The sequence below is a fragment of the Poromitra crassiceps genome, assembly GCF_964638095.1.
Source record: "Poromitra crassiceps genome assembly, chromosome: 4".
In the NCBI taxonomy this organism is placed as follows: domain Eukaryota; kingdom Metazoa; phylum Chordata; class Actinopteri; order Beryciformes; family Melamphaidae; genus Poromitra; species Poromitra crassiceps.
Window position 1 is genome coordinate 76,672,990 of NC_139626.1, and position 24,935 is coordinate 76,697,924.

At 43.1% G+C, this 24,935-nt stretch overlaps 1 protein-coding gene and 1 pseudogene across 2 annotated transcripts in view; one reads left to right on the forward strand and one right to left on the reverse strand.

Moving 5' to 3' along the window:
- Positions 1–24,935, reverse strand: part of LOC310774397 (uncharacterized protein) — an 86,892-nt gene that overhangs the window by 29,234 nt on the left and 32,723 nt on the right. The gene's annotated exons all lie outside the window — the stretch shown is intronic.
- LOC310775949 (protein Niban 2 pseudogene) lies at positions 18,729–24,049 on the forward strand (annotated as a pseudogene). Its single transcript has 2 exons — positions 18,729–19,088; positions 22,928–24,049. The product of its transcript is annotated as a protein Niban 2 pseudogene (transcript).

Genomic DNA, 24,935 nt, shown 5'->3' on the forward strand with positions numbered 1-24,935 from the left:
TCTTGGATGTTGTGCTGTATGGTGCTCTCTGCTAAATAAATGGTCAAGTCACGTTGGTTACATTATCGTATATGATATAAAATATATACCATCGCTGGTTGGAATCATGAAACAGAATTAGCGAGGCAGCTAGCCTAGCAATGCAAGTTCCAGCAGGGACGGTCACATCAAAATGCTAAGTTCTCAATGTTAAGCATTGTATATATGACCAAATCCAAAGTCTTCTAACAAAATCGATAGCCTAGTGGTTAAGACACAGGACACTGAAGCGGGCGCTGTCGACGAGGTGATAGTTTTTTTCTTTTGATGTAGCAAAAATTGTTGAATCTGGACATACAATAGGCTATATGCAACGCTGCTGCATGCACACTGCCGATTTTGTATCTGAATATCTGAATATAGCCGTTGTGGGAGCGGCATATTTCAACGTTGTGGGAAAGTAGACGAATTACGTCGCTACGATTTCCATTCCGGATAGTTTTTTAGACCCTGACTAGATATAGACAGTCGATATACGTGAACATTTTTACTGGGTATTGTGGCTGCTGTGTTCACTCCGGGAGCGGGTGGGTGCATTCGCAGTCAGTTAGGGCTGCCGCTGGTGTGAAGAAAGTATATGAAAGAGGGTCTGATCCCTGGTTTGGAGGAGAGGTCTGCTGCCTCTTGAGCTCAGGGTGGCAGGACCGCAAGTTGTCAGTTGCTATCCAGCGGCTCTAGCCTTCGGCCCGTCGCCGCTGCCGTTTTCCTACCTGTCAATTAATTCCTATTGACTGACTTCTGCACCGCCCAACAAAGTCGTGATCGCCCGGGGAGTAAGACAGTGCACACAAGCCTTAACCCCGGGGGGTCTTGTCGACCACGAAAGTTCATTATACACTCTTTACGGTGTGTTTATTATGTGCCTTTTATTATAGTGAGGGCGGAGATTAGGCTGGGCAACTTGCGCAGCTGCCAGGCACGGGAGAGCTGTACTGTTTGGCCCACCCTTAGATGTGCCGTGTCCACTTTTATCTCTACTCGAACTAGACGTGCTGTGCTCATGTGCCGTGCGACCCACTGTGTAGTGTGTGACGGATCGTTATGCAATCCAGTGGTTTGCAGTGATGTACTCTTATCCTGGTGTGTTTTGCATCATTTGATGGTCGTGCCAATTTATAGTGTGGCCAATAGTCTGGTTTCTCCCTTATGGGCAGCGAGACCTTACATCCTGCCTGCTAAAGTTCCCTGTTTTTCTTAAAGATGCTGTTATAAATAAAGCTTTGTCATTTTACCTGTTACTCTGTGGTTGAGTGTGTTTGCTGCCAGGTTGACATTTATCCCACATTTTATCTGTTTTTTCTGGTAGCCTTTATTGGCTTAGAGCTAAACCCAAATAATCTCAGAGGTTCTCAAATGTTTTTCAGCCAAGGACCCCTTACAAGATAGAAAATATACCGGGGACCCCCTCATTCTGATTTGTGATTTTGGGCTAAGCTTAATTGTTTCCACGGTAACATGCTTGATTTTTAAATTGATAGGTTTGTTAGATTAGAATGTAATCCATGAACCATTTTAGATTTAAAGCATAACATATTTTTCGTTGAACTATTCAAGCTTTTGCCAAAAAAAGTGTATATTTTTATTTTCCTGAAAACTTTCCGCGGAGCCCCTGACAAAGTTGGACCCCCATTTGAGAACCACTACATGACAATATTTCTCCACACAGCTGCAATCCAGAGTGAAACATGCTTGGGAGAAAATAAAAATGAATACTTCAGCTGTGGGAACAAATAGCCTATGGTTATCTTAAGGAAATATGAATAATTCAAAGATGTAGCCATATATTACATTACATTACATTAGCTACATTACGTCATTTGGCAGACGCTTTTATCCAAAGTGACTTACAATAACACATTTTTGTCAGCAATAGAGCAATCAACTATGCAACACAGTCTATGACAACTACAACCTCTGAAGGAACAGTGGTACAAGTTTAGTTTAGGTTAAAGTTTTTTTTTTTTTTTTTTTTAGAAAGATAGAGAAATAAGTTAGATCAAGAAGGGCCCAGATGGAGCCTGAAAAGGTATGTCTTTAGTCTTTTCCGAAAGATCGGCAGTGATTCAGCTGTCCTGCCCGAAGGTGGAAGCTCGTTCCACCATTAAGGTGCCAGGGACGAGAAGAGTCGAGATCGGGATGACCGACTTTTGAGCCCCCGAAGGGAGGGAGGGGCGAGGCGTCCTGCACTGGTGGAGGAGCGAAGGGAGCGCTGAGAGGTTTGTAACTGGACCATAGATTGCAGGTACAGGGGAGCTGACTGGTGTACTGCCCTGTAGGCCAGTACCAGTGTCTTGAATTTGATGCGTGCCGAGATGGGAAGCCAGTGGAGGTCTTGGAAGAGGGGAATGACATGATAGAATTTGGGTTGGTTGAATACCAGACGGGCTGCAGCGTTCTGAATGAGCTGAAACGGTCGGATGTCGGTGGCAGGTACGCCGGCCAGGAGCACGTTGCAGTAGTCCAGGTGAGAGATGATAAGTGACTGGACCAGGAGTTGAGTCGCTTCTCTTGTGAGAAAGGGACGGATTTTGCGGATGTTGTAGAGGGAGAACCTACAGGAGCGTGCTGTCGCAGCTATGTTGGTTGAGCAAGACAGCTGGTTGTCAAGGATCACCCCAAGGTTTTTAGCTGTTTGGGAGGGAAGTACAGTGGTATTGTCAATGGAGATGGAGAGATCAGCGAGAGGGCAGTCTTTCCCTGGGAGGAAGAGTAGCTCTGTCTTACCAAGGTTGAGCTTGAGGTGGTGGGCGGACATCCAGTCGCCAATGTCTTTGAGGCATGCAGAGATGCCAGCCTTGATTTGAGTGTCGGAGGGAGGGAAGAAAAGGAAAAGCTGGGTGTCATCAGCATAGCAGTGATAAGAAAAGCCATGAGATGAGATCACATGGGCAAGAGATCTGATATAGAGAAGAAAAAGTAAGGGGCCCAGGACTGAGCCCTGGGGGACACGGGTGGTAAGAGGGCAGGATCTGGAGAGGAACCCTCTCCATGAGACCTGGTATGAGCGGTTCGAGAGATAGGAAGCAAACCAGGAGTGTGCAGACCCTGAAATGCCGAGGTCAGACAGAGTGGAAAGAAGGATTTGGTGGTTGACTGTGTCGAAGGCAGCAGACAGGTCAAGGAGGACAAGGACAGAGGAGAGGGATGAGGCCTTAGCAGTGTGAAGGGCCTCTGTGACTGCAAGAAGAGCTGTCTCGGTGGAGTGAGAAGCCTTGAAACCGGACTGCAGAGGGTCCAGGAGGTCATTCTGGGAGAGAGAGAAAGTTGTTCGGACGCTGCTCGAGGGTTTTGGAAAGGAATGAGAGAAGAGAGACAGGTCTGTAGTTCTGAATAGCAGTAGGGTCAAGGGAGGGTTTCTTAAGCAGAGGCTTGACTCTTGCAGTCTTTAGAGCGGGTGGAACAAGACCAGAGGACAGGGAGGAGTTTATGAAGGTAGTGAGGAAGGGAGATATGTCAGGTGAGATGGTTTGGAGGAGAGAGGAAGGGATAGGATCGAGGGGGCAGTAAGTGGCTTTGTTAGAGCTGATGAGTTTAAGCACTTCATCAGGAGAGAGGGGAGAGAAGGAAGGAAATCCAGGGACAGGGGGTCGAGAAGCAGGATTGGAGTGGGGAGTGTTAGTGAGGGTACCTGGAGGATGGAAGGAGGAGCTGATGTCGTCCACCTTTTTAGTAAAGAAGGTTACAAAATCATCAGCAGAGAGGGAGGAGGGAGAAGGAGGGGAGGGAGGGTTGAGGAGCGTGGAGAAGGTGGCAAACAGTCTACTGGGGTTGGATGCAGAGGACTGGATTTCAGAGATGAAGAAGGAGGTTTTTGCTTTGGAGACAGCAGAGGTGAAGTTGGAGTGGATAAGGTGGTAGGAAGAGAGATCTTCGGGGTGATGTGATTTTCTCCATTTTCTCTCAGCTGCCCGAAGCTCTGTTCGATAAGTTCGCAGAGATTCGGTCAGCCAAGGAGCCAGGGGAGAGGACCTGGCAGGCTTAGTGGTGAGTGGGCAGAGAGAATCAAGAGCGGAGGAGAGAGAGGATAGAAGAGTGGTGGAAGCCTTGTCAGTGGACAGGGGAGCAAACTGCTCAGTTGAGGGAAGCAAGAGGACGGTAGAAGAGAGGGAGTTAGGTGAGAGAGTTTTTAGGTTGCGTCGGGTGGTGGTTGGAGGGAGGAGGGGAGCGAGATGGGAAGAGAAAATGTGATAAAGTGGTGGTCGGATGCAGGAAGAGGAGTCGCAGTGAGGTTAGAGGTGGAGCAGGATCTGGTGAAGACCAGGTCAAACACATTCCCAGCTTTGTGAGTAGGAGGAGATTGAGAGAGGTAGAGGTCAAAGGATGAGAAGAAGTTAAGGAAAGGCAAAGATTGTAAGGTTGCTGGCTGGATGTTGAAATCGCCCAGAAGGAAAGACGGAGAGAAGGGTGTCCAGCTCGTCCAGAAAGACACCAAGCAGACCAGGCGGGCGGTAGATTACCACAATGTTGAGCTTGATGGGTAGGAATACGGCAACTGCATGGGACTCAAAAGATGATATAGACAGATGAGAGAGAGAGGTGACAGTGTAGGTCCATTTGGGAGAGATGAGGAGACCAGTGCCTCCGCCACGGCCAGAGGCTCTGGGGGTGTGCGAGAAGGAGTAAGCAGCAGAGAGAGCTGCAGGAGTAGCAGTGCAAAACCCTATTCTCTGGCCTATCCTCGAAGGACTCCCGCAGAAAAAAATAAAAAAAATACTCGTTCAGCAGGGGCTCAGAGCTCCGCCTACACAATCAATCGATAAAGCATGCCAGGTGTAGCAATCAGAGCAATCAGAGGGTCGTTGAAAGTGGTCACCTGATACCAGTCAGCTGATTCTTCAACCAAGCTGATTATCAGAGCCCATAAGACACTTTTCTTTTAAAATACAGCAAAGCTACAAAAACTCAAACCAACTTACCAATTATACCAGCAGAGTAGAGTAGAGTAAAACAGATCAGTACAGCACACTAGACAGCTCAGAGCAGAAACTCAAATGTGTTCTGATATGCACTTATTATGCTTTTTGTAGGTACAGGATCTAAAGTGAGAACAGTGCCTTATTAAAGGAGAATTTCGTTTTTTTTTAACCTCTCCTCACATTAATTATGATCTGACGACTCACCCAGTGCTCTCCGCAGCGTTTTTGTCGTCCTAGGCGTTGTTTTGAGATCAATAGCATCCAAGCCAGTCCTAGAATGTAGCTCCGTGGGGCCAAGTGGCAGCATGCTTTTCCTTCATTTAAATAGAGTTTTATTCCCGTTTTCGACGCATATCGTCATAAACTGTTCCCTAAGGAACGATCAGACTGCATTTCTCCCCCGGGCTCGTTTCACTAGTTACAAGCATCCCATTTTTGCCTGTCGGGTCAGTGAGACCCAACTCTCATCAGAAAAGTCTCGCGGGACTTTCCTGACGAGAGTTGTATCTCACAAGGTTAATAAATCCTTTATTATGCACTTATTATGCTTTTTGTAGGTACAGGTACATTTTTTATATTTGTTCTTATTGTAGATCATAATTAGGTCTAGAACTTTCACCTAATCATTTTCACTTTGATAGGCTATGGCATATCAGCATGTGTTGTCTATTGGGCTGTTTTTGCCAATGAACTATGCATATAGAAATAAATAAATAAATACCATAAAGGACCATTAACAGCCCATTCATGACCACATTTAAATAATTAATCACAGACATTAAAATTCCAGTGTTGGCTGGTAGACTATGATTTTTCCAATGTTCTAAACATTTCCAATGACTTGAGGCAGGGAGGTGCACGGGGAAAAACAGACTTTATTGACACAGAAAAGATCATTCAAAACATTTTTTTTACAACGAAATACAGCCCCATAAGTTAGGTGTACATATCTTTTCCAAACTCATTCATGGCAAACAACCATTATCTCCGCTTGTCACAACAGAGGGAAACCACGCACTTCAGTTGAATGGTGGTCTGGCATTTCGGCTTTGGAAATAATTTGTGTGGGGATAAGGTGCTTATGTGTGCACTTCTCCATGACTTCTCGCCACTAAGCAGGTGGGGGCACTGGACTTAAAGATGGTTCAGAGTTACTTTGTGTGGGATAAGGTGCGTATGTGCACTTCTCAGTGATTTATCTTCGCCACGAAGCAACTGGGGGCGCTGGACTTGAAGATGGGTCAGGGTTTGCGTAGATTATTTGCGTAAATTGTCTTCTTTACTTTTGAACTTTTTTTTACATCACTACATCTGTGTGGGATACCTTTGCAACATGATACTCTCATGTCATGTGTATTATAATATTGCACCTGAAACATCATGTAGCCTATTAATCAATGCCTGTTCACTTCGGTCAGCGGTGTGCCTCTCCCCCCTCCTCTCGCTGATAAATGCTCACAGACAGGCAACCTGCCTGTGATTAACCATGGATTCTGTGTTACCGATTTCTGCCATTACAAATTCTCACTCTGCACTCACTAATTATGTGTGTGAATTAGGCTATGTTCTTACCACCATTCAATCAAAGAGTATAAAACTTGAAGTGTGAATGTACATTTTTGGCACCTTACTCGCATCGTGTCCGACACCTCTGACATGTTTTCTCGATAGCCTTAGTAGATTGACATGATTATTTTGAAGATAAAGCAGCATCTCCATAAGTCCGAGAAGACAGGAAAGGTAGGACCAAGGAATATAGCCTATTAATGGTTTGTTTCTCTTATGCCTCTTATTGGGCCTAAATATATTTATATCATAAGCATTTTATCTTTTAATATTTCATCTTATTGTAGATCATAATTAGGCCTACAACTTTCACCTAATGATTTTCACTTTGATATGCTATATGGAATATCACCATGTGTTGTCTATTTGGCTAATTTTAAGAATGGCTTTAAATCTGTTTTTGCAAATGAACTATTCATATAGAAAGAAAGAAATACCGTAAATGACCATTAACAGCCACATGGCCATGACCACATGGATTGAAATAATTAATCACGGAGATTGTGTTGGCTGGTAGACTATGATTGTTCCAACATTCTAAACATTTCAAATGACTTGAGGAAAAACATACTTTATTGATACAGGAGCGATCATTCAAAACATTTTTTGCAAACAAAATACTTTTCCAAACGCATTCACTGCAAATAAGTTACCAATCATTATCTCTGCTTGTCACAACAAAGGGAGACCGCACACTTCAATAGGACTGCGGCCGGTCAGGCATTTCGGCATTGGAAATAATTTGTGTGGGATAAGGTGCGTATGTGTGCACTTCTCAGTCTTCGCCACTAAGCAACTGGGGGCGCTGGACTTAAAGATGGGTCAGAGTTTGCGTAGATTATTTGCGTAAGTTGTCTTGTTTACTTTTAAACTGTTTTGTTGTTTTGTTTTTACATTTATACGTCTGTGTGGGATACCTTTACAAGACGATACTGGGTGGTGAAACACGGATTGGATCGAGTAGATAGTCACTGGACAGGTTAGTCATGGTTTTAGTAGGGATTCTACGCCAGGATTGATAGATGAGCCCCCTGGAGAGGAGGGGATAACATAGTGTTTTGTCTTCCCGGTACATAGAAGGTTTTGTTTTGGCTTGTTGTAACGATCTGGGGCGACATTACAGAAACTTCCTAAATTCCAAGAACGCTCGTTAATCGATACAGACTGCCCCGGGACATGATACTGCAGCTAGCCGAGGAGCTGAGACCTGTGTTGGAGAGACCGACTAGGCGACACGGGGCTCTGCCGGTTGTAGTACAACTTACAAATGCACTTCGGTTGTTTGCGGAGGGGGATTTTCAAACTGAAGTGGCCGACATATCCAAAATATCTCAGCCTGCTATGTCACGTAATTTAACTGAGGTAGCAACAGCCATCAGCAATTTGGCTCCTCGCTACATACAGTTTCCAAGGGGGGAGGAATGCCTCATGTGGCACAGATTGTTTCTGCTATTTTAGCCCATTCCCTCTCTTTCACCTCCCGCGTGAGGGTGGCTGAAAACTTTCCGAAAATCACGTCTTTAACCTTTTCTACGGCGGTCACTAAGACCTCCAACTCATCTGCCTTGAAGTTAAATGCCCTTCATTTTTGGTCCATTGCCCCACAATCTCAAAAATGTTCGACAACAACAACACACATCGTTAGCCTATATAGCAGGCTACTAGCGCTCCTACTTCCCCCGCGAGTTGAGAAAGGAGGAGGTGTCTGTTGCTAGTGGTTGCTAGGGTAACAGACAGAAAAGTTTATAACCGATTGTGGATGAGTATTTAGGATTTCCTAACAAGACATAAGATATGATTTAGCAAGATAAGATTCCTAAAGTTAGTTAGGATTTGCTTCTGTAATACGAAATCAGAAAAAATCCTATCTTAAACTAGTCCTATCCTAACTTAAGACATAAGATAGGGAGTTTCTGTAATGTGGCCCCAGGGTCCTATTTTGTCTGTCTTGGGAAACATCCGATGGAATTGTACCAGCCACCAGTCATCGGAGGGGGGCTGGAGTTGGGTATAATTAGACTAGTTTATGTTTGGGGCACAATAATTTGATATTGTGACGCTCTGTACAGAGGTAAGGTTCTGATGATGGAATAAACAAATCCTTATTCATTGTAAACGAGCAACTCATTTATTGAGGCATTTTATTTATTTTTCCATTACATCACTTCACAGGATTGTCTTTAAATAAAAACAAGTGCAAACCTTTACCCCTTGGCGCCACTCGCACCATTTCGCTCGCCCACCCCCCTCCCTTGCCTCCCCGTCCCACCACCACATCTCCCTAGCCACTCCACCCCTCAAATCCCGACTCTACAACCTTCCCATCCCTAGCTACACCCCCCTCCCCCCAACACCACCCATATCCCCCTAGCCAAGGGGCATGTCCAAAGTCCGGGGCCAGTTGCGGCCTGCGGACCGATTTTAAGTGGCCCTCGCCTTGTCTCTCAAAATATACTATATGTGGCCCTCCACACATTATTGGTTAATCAAGCAAGTTCCCTCTGTGTTTTTTCTGTTCACCTAATGATGACAGCACTAGCATACAGTTTGTAGACAAGCACCAAGTAGGAACAACACAGGCAGAACTAACATTTTCAGATGGTAAACAAAGGCCCTGGAGTACCAGGTGCGCTGGAACTATTACGATTGTATGTGATTTTTATTTTTATAACCCATATGATGCAAGAAGCAGCTGCCCCTCCCCCGCGATCTTCCATCTGAGATTCCGTTTCCAAGAAAATGTAAACTTTTGTCTGATTGGATCAGAATTGGCGCCGACCTCAAACTATCTACGACTTACGGTTGCGGAGATACGGCCGCCCTGCCTGCAGGACTACAGTGATTGCTGTCAGAATATAGAGCCATTTAACACTTACTTATCCCTGCCTGCCTCGGGAAGATATACACATGGTTTTAGGCCTCAAAATGCGCTTTACGCCGAAGAGGCGTGGCGCAGTGCCAGAATAGGCCAGAATGGGCGTTTCGGCCTTAAATACCGGCCTAACAATATCTTCCCCCCTGGCGTTAATTTAGCGCTTTGCGCTTTTCAAAACCAGGCCTTATTCAGTGCGCTGGTTATATTAGGCTACTGTGCGTAATTGCACGGAGCTCTCCTCTGCCATCTCACACTCTCTCCCCTTCTCTCTCTCTCTCACTCCCTCTCTCTCGCGTGTCAGACAGGCACAAAGACCAATGGAAAAAAGTTGTTATATCGTAGTTTTGAGCCCCTGTCATTCAGAGGCTGTTCTCTCCCCCTCTCTCTCTCTCTCACTCCCTCTCTCTCGTGTGTCAGACAGGCACAAAGACCGATGGAAAAAAGTCGTTATATTGTAGTTTTGAGCCCCTGTCATTCAGAGGCTGTTGAGCCACATGTGAAATCTCCCAGCATGCATTGAGGCTAATACATTTCAAGAAGAAATATCAACCAAATCAGCCTAAATTGCCTAAAGTGGTAGATAGAAATAATGTTTCTGTTCACACAACATGCAATTCGCGAACATTTCAATATTGGCCAAAATAAAACAGAAATCCAAACACAACCCTATATGAAACATATATGTAACCCAGGTGGTATATATATCCCTCGCAGATATAACGTGATTTAGATGAGAGACAGCCGTAACACGGTTCTACTGTGATGTCCGCTCCGCTCCAATAAGACTTGGCTTACTTCACATTTACTTTTACAATAAAAACACATTTATGCAATGACTTTACATAATGTAGGCTATATTTATGTGCATCATCTGCAGCACTGGAGAAGAAAAGGTAGCGAGAGAAAAGGATATCATTCTAATCTGGACAAACTTTCACCAATCTAATCTCATCATGACATAGGCCACATAGGGATAGGCTATATTTTTCTAGCCAAGGCGTTTAGAACATTCTTTTCACTTTGATCTTGCTATAGTGTAGCATATTTGCATGGTTGCAGTATTTAAACTGCAGTTCGATTGGTTTGAGAAGCATAATACTATGGAATAATATATATCAGACAGACAGGGATGAAAGGGAGGGGGGGAGCTCAGAGCGCTTGGCTTTTCTGACCGGACTGGATCGCTCCGTGGAATTGGAGCTTAAAAGGGAAGCTTGTGATTCATTTACTGCACTTCTCCAATGAGCAGATTGTGCATAATTTGACGCTTAAAAGGCGTGGTTATAATGCTTAAGGCAGCGTGTAGTGCCGATACCAAAATATTGAGTGCGCTGGTCCACGCCCACTAATCTGCGCTGCGTCTGGCGTTGGGCGCAGTTCATAAGGCCGATACAACGGTAGAGACCACTGTATTTGAACACAAAAACATCACTGAATGCAGCTTTAACATCAGTTCATATCCCATATCTTACTGTTCTTCATCTACCAGTGTATATCTGACCTGACCAAGCTGCTTCACTATCGACCCAAGTCCTCTCCATTCATGAAATTGTTATAATCAATGTCCTGCAGAAACATGAGGTCCTCCGAAATATCATTTTACCTCTTGACCGTCAAGCGGTAAGTCATTCATGCATATCATTGGTGGTGGTTCTTCTCAATCCCTCATTACAAACTCATACACCACGTTTAAGTGTTCATCTGGTCTGCTGCTGGTTTCCATTGACCGTATCAACCTGGTCCCATTTTCCAGCATATTGTTAAATTACCCTGTCTGCCGCTAGCTTCCAGCATCATATAATAACCCCATTTAGCCAGCCCATATTCTGGCATTTTGCATATCAGCCCAAAGATCCTTCCTTCCATAATTGGTAAGACATTAATGCATACCAGTGGTGGTTTCTCTCTTTCAATCCCCTTTTGGAATTTCATACCCCCTGTTTTGAGTATTCACCCTGTTCTCCCTGTCTGTTGCTGGCTTTGCTCAAATGCCATTAACAATAGCTTGGTCGCATTTCCAGCAATTCTTGTAGCTGGCCTCAATCTCCCGGCTTGTGTATATAACCCATTTTGCCCCTCATAGCTGGCTTCCATCGCTCAACATGTGTATAACGCAAATGTCCGGCCTCCATCTCCCAACATTTATAAATAAACCCTCATAGCCGGCCTTCATCTCCCGGCATGTGTATATAACCCCACATAGCCGGCCTTCATCTCCTGGTATTTGTATATAACCTCACAAAGCCGGCTTTCATCTCCCGGTATTTGTATATAACCCCACATAGCTGGCCTTCATCTCCCGGCATTTGTATATAACATCACAAAGCCGGCCTTCATCTCCCGGTATGTGTAAATAACCCCACATAGCCGGCATTCATCTCCCGGTATTTGTATATATTGGGTTTTATTTATATATATTTATATTTTGGCGAGCTCCATGATCCCCTTTATGCATTACATTTATTCTTGGGGGGATTTTCTATCCTATTCATTGTTGATGCCCTCCTCTCATCATCTCAGGAGGAGTGTCATAATATCATGTCATACGCCAAAATTAATTGTTGTTTGTTGTATCAATAAAGCTTATCAAACGTTCTACTAGTCTCTCATTTATTGAAGTGATGTTTATAACAAATTTCAATAATGGAGACTACCTTGCAGCCAACGCCCAGTTGTTATATCACAGTGTACGCTCCTTTTCTTTGAGGTTGTATAACCCATTCATTGTTAGGCATGCCCCCTTTCATTCACGCTCTATCCCAATCCAATCACAGTCTTCCACGCTACCTTCATGGCAATAGCCAATCTATTCCTGCCTGCTGAGCCAATCACCTAACCGGGCAGCAGTGTTGTATAAAGTACTCGAAATCCATACTTGAGTTTATAGATGAATATTAATCATCGACAAATGTTTCGTAAATGATTAGTTCATCATAGTTGATCATTAACTCATAGCTTATGAATTATTTATAAATGATTTACTACTGAACGTTATTATAAAGTGTTACCAAAGTATAGATACTTTACCAGAAAATGACTTGGGTAAAAGTCAAAGTCACCCATTAAAATATTACTTGAGTCTTAGCTAATATTTTCTGTACTTAACTCATTGAGTGCCAATGACGACTATAGTCGTCAATTCAAATAGTAACGTTCAGTGCCAATGACGACTAAAGTCGTCAATTGCGTTTTTTGACGGTGGGACGTGGATCAAAGCCTGATCAATCTCCTGTGAAAGTATGGTGGATGTTGAATGTGTAAAAGCTATTTTACAGACCCATTAGGTGGCGACAGTGCTCTCCAGATTACAGAAAGGCGAGGAAAAAACAGAGAAGAAGTCATGGGGAAACGGAAATCGCATCCGTATGCATCGATATGCATGAAGCATAACGTTAGCTGTGCCTGCAGCAGCCAATCTGCTGCCACAATTGAGCCCCTCCGTGTCCGCTGCGATAGCCCCATCCACATGATTAGTTGTGGAGTTGTTATTATTCTCAACTGGAAGCGCTAGGAGCCGGTAACAAACACACGCGGAACGCTGTGAAAAAGCTGGATGTAGCGCACTTTTCAGTACAGAGCAAACGCAGCAGAGAGCCACCAGAGACACTCCCACGGAGGTGGGGTTTGCAGTTGAGCGGGGTGGGGCACGCAGGGCAGCATACAACACTGACCCAGACAGACCCAGACAGCAGGACAGGATTGGCAAACGCAAGCTAGAATATCTGATGCCCACCAGCAGTAAATCAAGACCAGCAAGAAGCTGCAACCAGCAGCGCACGCAGGGGCCAGCGCTGCTGCTTGCAGCTAAAAAATATTATTTTGCCAAACAAAATTCCTTCGTTTTCCTTTTTTATTGAAGGAAATTATTTTTGAGGTGTGACTACATCAGAAAATATTAGCTTCAGAGTCAGTCATGTGCTTGAAATGCTTCATTTCACAAAAGGCTAATTATCTCAGCTTCTAATTTGAAACGTCTCTTTTTGGTCAAATCAACCTATCTTCTCCGGCTCATAACTAACGAACGGAAAATGATATCAATAAACTTTATTTTGCTGATGATAGAAGAGAGTCTCATCGTTCTTTGGGCGTGTTCGGTGTTTACATAGTAATATCACACAATATTCTGTGGGCCTCGAGAAATCACTGAAAACGCTCTGAAACTCTGGCACTGGGAGCATCCGTTTTCCAAAAGTAGCTGGCACTCAATGAGTTAAGTATCAAACGTATTTTTTTAATATTAAATGTACTTAAAAGTATTGAAAGTAAAAGTACAAGTAAATCCTGTTTATAAGAAAGCAAGCGGTCCGGATTTGCAGAATTTTTTGCTTTATTGTGAGTTTGCTTACATAAATTTTACCTTATAGTCTGCCATGTGTGTGTCAGATAGTGCCTGCTAGGCTATCATGGCGATGAGATATCTCCATGTCAATGGGAAATATATAATCAACATCATCATCATCGTCATCATCATAATCACCATAGATCATGGACATCTCCTCCATATAGGCCTGGATATTGTCACGGCCAGATAAACAGTTAATCAATGTAATCACTCTAATTGAAACTGATGTTACGGCAGTAATGGGCTGTGTCAAAACAGCGACAGTTACACCAGATAGCAACGGAAGTACCACGATTTACTTTCAGAATAAAATGCGTCTCACCTTCGGAGAAACAAATAAAGCATTTAGGATTTTATTTTGAAATCCTTAAGCGGAAGACCTATACTTTTACGTTCTGGCTGCGTGGACGCTTGACCAATTTGAAGCTTACCCCAAGAGACGCTTGGTTTCTTGTTTTCTGGTGGCATATTCTGTCATTTTTGTTCAATTGGACACAATGTAAAGACAATTTAAAGTAATTATCCGTCGGATTTCAGCCTGTGGGAATTTGTAACATGGATGAAAAGACTTGGGAAGCGCTGACAGTAAGAGATTGGCAAACGCAACTTGCAACACAGAAGCACTGATTCGCTAGCCAGGCTACTGATTCGTCACAACACAAGCTGTTTGTTTATTTTATAGTAACTAACGAGTAACGAAGATGCTTTTGGGAAATGTATCGGAGTAAAAGTATAGATTTTATTACAAAAATGTAGTGGAGTAAAAGTAAAAGTTGAATACTCAAAATAAAAAATAAATACTCAAGTAAAGTACAGATACTCAAAAAAGATACTTAAGTACAGTAACGAAGTATTTGTACTTCGTTACTTTACACCACAGTATATCAGAATCCATGTCTTACTATATGTGCTGCCTATGTGCTATGTGCTATGTGCTACGTGTCTCCCTCAGCTGCTGATCATCATTGCTGAAGCAGTGGTTTTCGCCCCACCTCCTCCCCAGACCACCACCAACGTCATGACTCCTGAAGAATTCCCTATGGGGGGATTTTCTATCCTATTCATTGCTGACGCCCTCCTCATCATCTCAGGAGGAGCGTCATAATATCATGGAGTCATACGCCAAAATTAATTGTTTTTTGTTGTATCTGTAATGGGTTGAGAAAATGGACCTGTAGAGAAATTAAAATTGACAATTAGACTATTAGAGATTTAAAGTATATGGGAAAAAAGGGAACCCCTATTTTTTTTTTTTCATTTTTTTTCATTATCCTGCATGGTTATCCTGTTACTCAAATGGTTTGGACAGAGACATTCGTTTATTTGGGCTGCAAGTCTTATACCTCCACGCCGCTAGAGGGTGCTATGCGCCTGAGGAATAACAGCGTTACAGAGGCCAACACCACAGAACAATAAACCCTGCGGTGTACGTGACAGAAGCTGAACTTCTCTCTGCCTCTTTCTTTAAAACCACAGGTTTGTAGGTATTCCTCAAATAACAGACAATGGGATCATCTAAGAAATAAACATGTACTTCGACAGTTAGAAGTGGTTGTATTGAGTAAAATCGTCCCAGTTGTGAGATTTGGTTAGTAATGCTCAAAGCTACATGTTGCTAATCTGTTATGCTAGCGATTTGATGCTAGGTAGGTAGCAAGATGGCGGACTGTCTTATGTCTGTCTGCAAGTCCTTAAACTGAAGAATAACTAGCTCCAACCATGCCATGAATGAGTTTTACTGTGATGCAGGTTTTGTTTATGTCATAGTTTCACTGAATAGCCTAATAGTAATGACTGGAGATACAGTCATGCATTAGGGGTGGAAATGCAATGCACATTTATGCACTTTATTTTATTGTTAATTTAATTCGTTTTGCATCTGTAGTGATATCCCACAGACTGATATGCATCTGAAATACTGTAATTCAAGTGTCTAGTAGTTTTACAGGTAAATGGGTTACTGAACAGTAGAGAATATATTTTGAAGTGTTAATGTTTATACTGTAAATGTGGTTTTTTGTAATAAATGATATAGAGTTAATTACTAAGCTAAAGGTAAATTCTGCTGCATATTATAAATATTTTGATATTTTCTAAATTACTGAACAGAAGTAAAGTATTCTGATATGATACTATCAGGGACACTGTATTTGGTTGTCGGTAAAATAGAGAAACCATTTAGTTGTACCTGAACCTGTTTGTTTTTGACTATTTGTTAAAAGAAGAAGTTTTGTGTCAAAAAGTCTGTTGCCATGATATTATTGAGCATCAATGAAAAGAGTTTTATTGCATTCAGACTGAATAGTCTTATGTCTATGTTCATAGAAGACAGAACAATAAACCCTGCGGTGTACGTGACAGAAGCTGAACTTCTCTCTGCCTCTTTCTTTAAAACCACAGCGCAACACCACAGGACCATTAAATTGCCCACCCTGACACCATCCAAGTTAGGGAGGCAACATATCATTAAAGCACATCAAACTTTCTACTAGTCTCTCATTTATTGAACTGCATTACTTTTAGCCTCAGTGGATTCTAGTCAAGTGCGCATGTTCACCACATGACCACTTGAATGCCAAGTATGTCGTGTACACAACTTCCCAACTGCAAGGCAGCAATAGATGCAGTCGGTCTGTGTGGGAACGCCCACAAAATGTTACTACGGCTGGCGCGCGAGTGGGGTAAAAAAAAACATATATCTCAATGGGCTCATGGGCTGACTAACCAAAGTATTGTGCTGCGGCTCACACTACAGGATTGAGGATTCTAGAGCAGGTACATAGACCAGAACAGACATACGTCTGTTCAGATGTGCATTTACTGCAGTGGTTGAATCACCGAAACTGTCTGCTTGGGCTGGGCTAGCAGCTAAATGCTAACTATGTTGAATGGGGAGAACGGGAGGATTACCCCACCCTGACCACGCCCCCAGCCAGCTACCCCAGCGTCTATGACGAGACATTGACTGTATCTATAGGCTCGGCCTGAAGTAGCGAGTCGAATAACGGACTGTTCGATATTTAGGTGGGGCAGGGAGGGGTGAAAAGGGGAGGAGGGCATTTTGATTTTCTTTTGAGTACTGTGGAGGGCAAGGTATTTTATTTTGAGATAGGGGATGGCTTTTTTCTGTTTTGCATTTGTTTGCATTGTGTCACTATCTATGTTCTGTTTTGTTCGTTCTACAGCTGCAACCCATTTAATCCCACCGGTCACAATAGTGACCGTAAAAAACTGTTTCACTTATAAGTCTCTAAAAATGTTCCTGGATGATGCATCAATGCATTTCCAGCAAATATTGAAAGAATAAAGGGTCCTAATGAAATATGTGCAGTGTCACATGTTTAGTGTAAATTGACACATGACCAGAGCTTTTTACTTCCTGCTTGCACCAGGCGAAGAGCTGGCTGCATCAAAGCTCCCAAACAAAAGGTTATTAAAGTATGTTAACATAAAGATAGGACAACAATGTTTGGCACACATAATCTTGAAGGTGTCTAGTGTTGATATATGCATTTGCAATTACTCAACTTTGTTCATTGTGGTCATAGAATGAGTAAACATGTTGACGGCAACAATAGTGACCGGTGGGATAACACAGTGCCTCTAGGTATACACATACCAGAGCATATGAGCGGAGTGGAGCAGTGATAATTACCGCTCCTCGCTCCCGGAGCGACCCTTTCCACCCGCTCCAGCACTCAAGGCCGCTCCAGACCGCTCCCCGCTCCATACAGATTTCACCTGCTCGCACTCACCGCTCCGCTCCGCTCAAAAGAAGAAAAAAGAGAAAAAGGCCAGGGTGTTTTAATTTGCGTTTAAACGCCTGGGCAATGGGCATTGCTCACTACAAATATCATGAGCTCAGCAGAGTTGGCTGCATGTTCGTTTCTCTTCCTTCTCGTCTTGTCGCAGCTGGCAAGAAAATAGTGGGCGTGCACATGGCCACGCACCGATGCATTCTGGTTCGAACATGTTGTGATCGAAACTGGAGCGGGACTGAGCGGGTGATCGGTGCCGCTCCAACTTTAGCTCCGGTACCGCTCTGGTCCCCGCTCACCGTTCAAGCCAAAATCCCCCCGCTTCGCTCCACGCTCCGCTCCGCTCACATGCTCTGACACATACTTATACACATACATTAGGGATGGGTCATGATTTTCAAATGTATGTCAGCCACCCAACAATGGTTTGTCAAAGGAGAACAAGGTTCAGACCAGGAGTGGGCAACTGGCGGCCCGTGTGGCCCCTGGGTCAATTTACTTTTTTTTAACAAGGCAGATGCTTTTGATTAGGTTAGGTTAGACCACCCAAATCTGTTTTTATTTTAACGCTAATGGTGTTAGCATTGTCCATCCACATACTGTTTAATGTTAGCATTTGAGCTAACAATATTGTAACAAACTATATCCAGGATGCACATTGCACATGCAACATTACTAACATACATTACGACATACAGACATCCGGTTCCGGGTCAGGACGCTTGTTAACGCGAGTGGTTTGTTCAAAATTCTTTTTTCGATATAAACGTCTGATATCGAACTTTTATGTGGTTTAGTCAAAGCCTAGAAGTAAAGTATACTTTAAACGACCCATCTACGGAAGAATCCGTTAATACCCTGCAACGATGGGCGAGAAACAAAAGAAAATACAGCTGCGAAGCAATGCCGCCGATCAATGCGTGGAGCCAAACGAGAACCAGGATGTCATGCAAGAGCTAAAGAAATTAAATGCACGTATCGCTCGAATGAATGATAACCTGGAGAAGCTGCTTGATGGAAAAATCAGTGCATTGCATACTTCTCTGGACGAAAGCTTCAGTAGTAAGTTTGATAAACTGCGTGATTCAATGACGAAGCTCATAAAGGAGAGTCACCACGAGCTTAAAGTGGAAATTGAGAACAAAATCACTGCACTGGAAAGAAGTCTGGATATTGAAGTTGGTATATTGAGGGCTCGGGTTGAACAAGTGGAACAAAACACTAGTAAAACAATGACTGCAGAGTTCAATCCAGAAGTGGGCTTGATGGTGTTTGGTCTGCCGTTTGAGGAAGGAGAGCAGGTGAAGAGCAGAGTATCCAGGTTGCTGTTGGAAGGATTGCAGTGCGACCCCGTGCACAGCCTGGTTGCTGCGGAGAGGCTGATTTCAAGAGGCCGTGGACCGGGTCCGATCAGTGTCCAGTTGGCCTCTGTGCGAGATAAAGTGGCGGTGTTGCGGAGGAAGCAGAAGTTACAGGACAATGAACAATACAGCAGGGTGTACATTCGTGCTGCAAAATCACATGCGGAGAGGCTTCTGGATCTAAACTTCCGCATGATATTGAGAGAGATCCCGTCGGGGAAAGACTTTTTTGTAATGGGAAACGGGCGCGTTGTGAAACGGGACGATCAAGATCACTCACGCCATCCTCAGCAGGAGGCTTCCCCCCGTAGATGAACGGCTCCTCTGGCCCATCATGCTGCTCAGTATATTACACTAGTGCACTGGAATGTCAATGGGTGGACAGTAGAAAACTGTAAGTTAAGATCCACTATTCTGCAGTCTATAAAAGCGGACATCATTTCACTAAATGAGAAGCATCTTTTTGATGGTAAAGGAATTGACCTGGAAGGTTATGTTTGGTTTGGGCATAACAGAGCAAAACACGTTAAAGCCCCCAGAGGCTCTGGTGGGGTCGGGTTCTGTGTTAAGAAAGATTTGCTGTGTTTATATAGAATTGATGTTATAGATAAGCAAGTGGATGGAATATTGGGTTTGAAATTCTGGCATTTGAAATCTGAATATACATTTGTTGTTTTCACCTGTTACCTGCCACCAGAAACTTCAGTATGGGGAAAGGATGCCTCACTTTTCTTTAACCATCTCCTCAGTCAAATTTATTTATGTTCTGGAACTGATGCAATTTATCTTTGTGGAGATTTCAATGCAGGATAGCTGTGCTTGATGATCATTTAAAAGAGGTGGATGAGGTTCCAACCAGAACCTCATTAGATGTTTTCGTAAATAAGCATGGGGAGTCAATGATTGAATTCTTAAAATAATCAAAGTTATGTATTGTTAATGGAAGGATATGCCCCTTGAATGATAACTATACATCTATATCTGTGAGGGGCAAAGCCGTGGTTGATTATATTTTTGTACCACATGACTGTTTACAAACCTGTGATTTCTTTGAAGTATTAGCTCCAAATCAACTAATCATGCTTGCAAATTGTATGGCTTTAATTGGAGAAAGATGCAGAGTCCCAGATCATTCATCTAACAACCTCAAAGAAGGTCAGCAGGATTCTACCAGCTAACTGTGCTTTCTGATCCACAACAATCAGCTTTACTGAATTTGAAGAATGAATATCCACTTTGCTTTGGGGAACAAGAAAATTTAGATAATTGGTATAATAATTTCTGTAAATTGATTAAAAAATATATAGAAAGTGATGTGAAAGTGGGAAATAAAAAACCCCAAAAAAGTTTTTGTAAAAATAAACCTTAATGGAATGAGGAGTTAAAATAACTATGGCAATCTATGCATAAAGCTGAAAATATGTTTCTGAGGTGCTCAAGTGGTCAAACAGAAAATAAAGCACTTTTAGAAGCCTTTAAGAATAGCCAGTATACGTTTGACAAAAGGTATAGATTTTATAAAAGGCGCTTTCAAAGAGGACAGGTGCTAAACTTGAAGGAGATTCAAACTTCGGATCCTAAGAGATTCTGGTCTGAAATTAATAAACTGGGCCCAAGGAGGGTTTGGAAAATACCCATGGAGGTGTTGGGGCCTGATGGTAACTCTGTAACTGAGCTGTCTGAGGTTATTCAAAGATGGGAGACGGACTTTAAAGGTCTTTTCTCCAGTGATATTTTAGATTGTGAGGAAAGCTATTAAAGAAATATGTCTCAGGAAAGAATCAATAGAAAGACAAATATTAAAAGGGGACTTCTGGGTAAATGAAAGTCTTACTAAGGATCTCACTTATAGTGAAGTTCAAACTGTTATCAACAAAGCAAAACAGGGGAAAGCAACTGGCATTGAAAATATACCCAATGAGATATTGAAGTCGCACAAATGATTCTGTATTTTATTTGATTTATTTAAAACCTGTTTTGACTCTGGGAAGATACCATCTATGTGGTCAAAGTCTATTATAAACCCAATACCAAAATCCAACAGTGAAGACCCAAGGATGCCACTTAATTATGGAGGGATCAGTCTAATAAGCACAGTTTATAAGCTGTATTCTAATATTCTTAATGTGAGACTCATGTCGTACCTCAAAATGCGTTTCGCAAATCAAGATCATGCCTTGATCATATTTTTGTACTGTCTGCAATTCTAACAAATATAATTGATAACATTGAATCCACGTATGCTTGCTTTATAGATTTTCAAAAAGCGTTTGATCTGGTTAATAGAAATCTTTTAGCCTATAAACTTATTGAGTATGGGGTGAATGGACGATTCTATGCAGCCATGCAATCTCTCTATTGTGATCCCATAGCATGTGTGAGAGTAAATGAATTTTGCACCACATGGTTCTGAACCTCATTAGGGGTAAAACAAGGGGATCCCTGTCTCCCACATTATTCGCTCTCTACATCAATGATTTGGCCAAAGAAATTAATGCTTTAAGTTGTGGGATAATGTGTGGAAAAGAAATGACAAGTATTCTTTTGTATGCTGACGATATTGTTCTATTGGCACCATCGGAAGAAAAACTGCAACAAATGCTTTCATATACTAATGACTGGTGTAAAAAATGGAGATTGGTCGTAGCACTTATCAGTTTAAAGTTGGTTCACATAAACTTAATTATGTGGATTCGTATAAATATCTGGGTCTTTACTTTGATGAACATATGAATTTAAAAAAAGGTGTCACAGTTCTGGCTGAATCAGCAACTAGAGCTTTGGGGGGAATTATAGGTAACAGCAAAAACCTGAAGGATATGAGTTTCCAAACATACTCCAAACTCTTTGTAGCTTGTGTATGTCCTGTGCTGGATTATTCTGCTGGGGCTCGGCAGTCCAAAACAGTGCAATGAGATATTTTTTAGGTGCACACAAATATGCTCCAAAGTTAGCTATAGCAGGGGACATGGGGTGGGAACCAGGTGAGGCTCGCTGGAAAATATGTATGGCTCAGCTGTGGAATAGGTTGCTTGATATGGAGGGAAACAGGCTAGCAAGAACGATTTTTATGTGGGATAAACAAATTAATGGTTGTTGGTCAAGAGATGTGCATGCATTATTTTTTAGCTTTGGGTTTGGTGAGGCATTTTTCAATAACAGCAAAATCAACATTGCTATACTTAGAGAATCTGTGTTTACTCAGTATAAGGTGCGATGGGCTGAGGATATATGGACTAAACCAAAGCTGCGTAGGTTTCGTATGATTAAATATGATTTTGGTACTGAAAATTATGTTAATTATAATTTATCAAAAAAGCAGAGAGCCTTATGTGCCCAGCTGAGATCTGGTATTTTACCGCTTATGATCGAAACTGGACGGTGAAAGAAGAAGAGCGGGTGTGTCCAATGTGTTGTTTAAATGACATAGAAAATGAGTTTCATTTTGTTTTTTATTGTCCTTTTTATAGTGAACCGCGCAATATTTTGTTCAGTAAGATAAAAACAGATTTTGATTTTCTTAATAATGATGATGCACATAATTTGAGTTGGTTGTTTACGTATGAAACTTTTGGACTGGCTTGTTATTTGGAAAAAGCTTGGGACATGAGAAAAAAGCTCTTTATCAGGAAAAGGCAAAAAAAAAAAAAAAAGTGTATGTATGTACAGTAAGTGTGTATATGTGTATGTATATGTACATGCGTATGTGTATATATTATATACTTTGTTTATTTTGTTTGTATATTGAGGTACAACCGGATGTTATGTTTATATATAATTTGGTGTGATAGTGTCTTGTAATCCCATGTGGGATGGGCCAGAAATGGCATGACACGGAAATAAAAACTAACTAACTAACTAACTAACTAATCTGATTAATATGACATATTTGGGTTATGTACCCCATCAAATTGCTGTAGCGGGCTGTGTTAAAGCTAGAGCAAAGTTTCTTGTGTCATCTGAAGAATTACTAAATTTGAATATGAAAAATATAAATATTGGCATAATAAACGTTTTGACATTTTTTGCGTGGCCCTCTCTATCATCAAAGTTGCCCATACCTGGTTCAGACCTTCACCAATGCAGTGCGACTCTACCGCCAGGCTCATGGGCACTACAGCACCTGGGACATGACATGTGGCATACCGTCGCAGATACTGTCTAACCTGGTGATGGAGGTCCTCCTCCCAAATTGAGGGAGCTCATCTCCCTTGACTCAAAGGTGAGATGCACAAGAGGCAGAGGAACTGGATGCTGATCAGTGATACAGTGTACAACCTGTTGCAGCACCAGGGCCAAACCCAGTACAAGGCTGTGGTGCAGCGGTGTGAGGTGAGACATCCCATGCTGCAGGCCTCTATATGAACAGACATGGACCAGATCATCACCACCAAGGAGCATGTCACCAACAAGATGTGAGCGGTGGTCCACCCCAAGGCAGATAAGCTGCTGAAGGTGAGCATCCAGCTCTACATCAGCTCCACCCTGGATGCCATGATGGAGCCAACCAGCCAGGGCTTCTCCGAGATCTACCATGCTTTCTTCAGGGAGCTGGTGGACATGAGCAAGAACATCCTCAACAAAGGCACCAAGGAGAATGTGGTGAACCACATGGAGAAGATCAGTATGTTGGCCTTCCACCTGGTGAACATGCAGAGCTGCTACGAGCCGATGGAGCAGCTGAGCCTAGAGAGCCTGCAGCAGAGTTTCAAAGTCTCCAGCCCCTCTGTGTTCATCCAGAGGGCAAAGCTCCTCATGAGAGAGCAAATGGGTGATGCACTCTACACCTTTGAGTAGATAATTCACCAATGACTGGAGTCTCAGGGCTCTGTAAGACCATCCAGCGCTGCCAGAACGATTCATCAAGAAATGTGATTATGACAGCAACACGGTGAGGAAGCGTTTCTTCCACGAGACTCTCCTCTCCTGCAGATCCTGAGCAGCTCAGCCTGCACATCACAGCTGCTGTGTGCAGGACCTGATATTTGGAGAACATTTTCAAGGAGGTGGTGCTTTTCCATAATGGTCATCATGATGACTGTGAAGGAGGCAGCGGTCCAACCTGTACACAGTACAGGGACAGCATCATCCTCACCAGCAGTGACTCCAACCTCCACTTTCTGGGTGAAAACCCGTCTATCGACTGGGCCAGGATGTACAGAGCCCAGGAGGAGGTGGACAGAGTCGGGTAGGTGGCGAGGGCGAGCAGTCCCAGAGGAGCAGGAGGATGAAGCAGGTGGTGTCCATGATCCAGGTGTAGGACTCTCGAGTTCTTCCTGGTGAGTCGTGGAGGATGGCGAGGAGGAAGGGGAGGATGAGAACAGCCAAGCACACGAGGCAAGCCAGAGTAAGAGGGTAACAGAACCAGCAGTCCCAATACATCGGTTCCATCAGTGGGTGAATGTGCTACAAGAAGCATACTAGAAGAACTAGTTGATGCCCTGCAGGGAGAGGAAAGCCAGCGGCAGAGGAGCAACTCTCACCCAGGACGCACCGGCAGCTACAGAGGTGTTGCCGCTGCTGCCACAGAAATGGAGCAGGGGCCTGTGTCCGCACCAGTCCCCCAGACGTCATGCTGGACTTCCCCCCACTGCTGCATGATGACAGCAGCTTCAATTCAATTCAATTCAGTTTTATTTATAGTGTAAAATCACCATGAGACATGGTCCCGAAACACTCTACAGTTAAAGAAAACATCATAAAACAATAATACATGATACAGTGCATGATCAGGTTGAAAAGAAATCAAGTAAAAGCAGACAGTATGAGAGCTACAGTAAGAACAATACGTTAAAATTAAAGGGAGGGGGGAGTCACGTGGTACACCCACCCAAGATGGTCGCATAGGAGAAGAGCGGGGCTCAGCCAACTCGTTAATACTCTCAGAAAACTTATAATATGATCATGTAGTATCACTGGTCCTAGGCATGGAGTGTGCATGATGGAGGATGACTACAAGCCATTATTTTACTCGCACCAAGGCTCAAAACCAGCGAAAAACCACTGCAAGCCGACCTAGGAGAACAACAGAAAAGATGGCGGAAATCGATAGCGAGGATATCCCTCCAGTTAATGTAG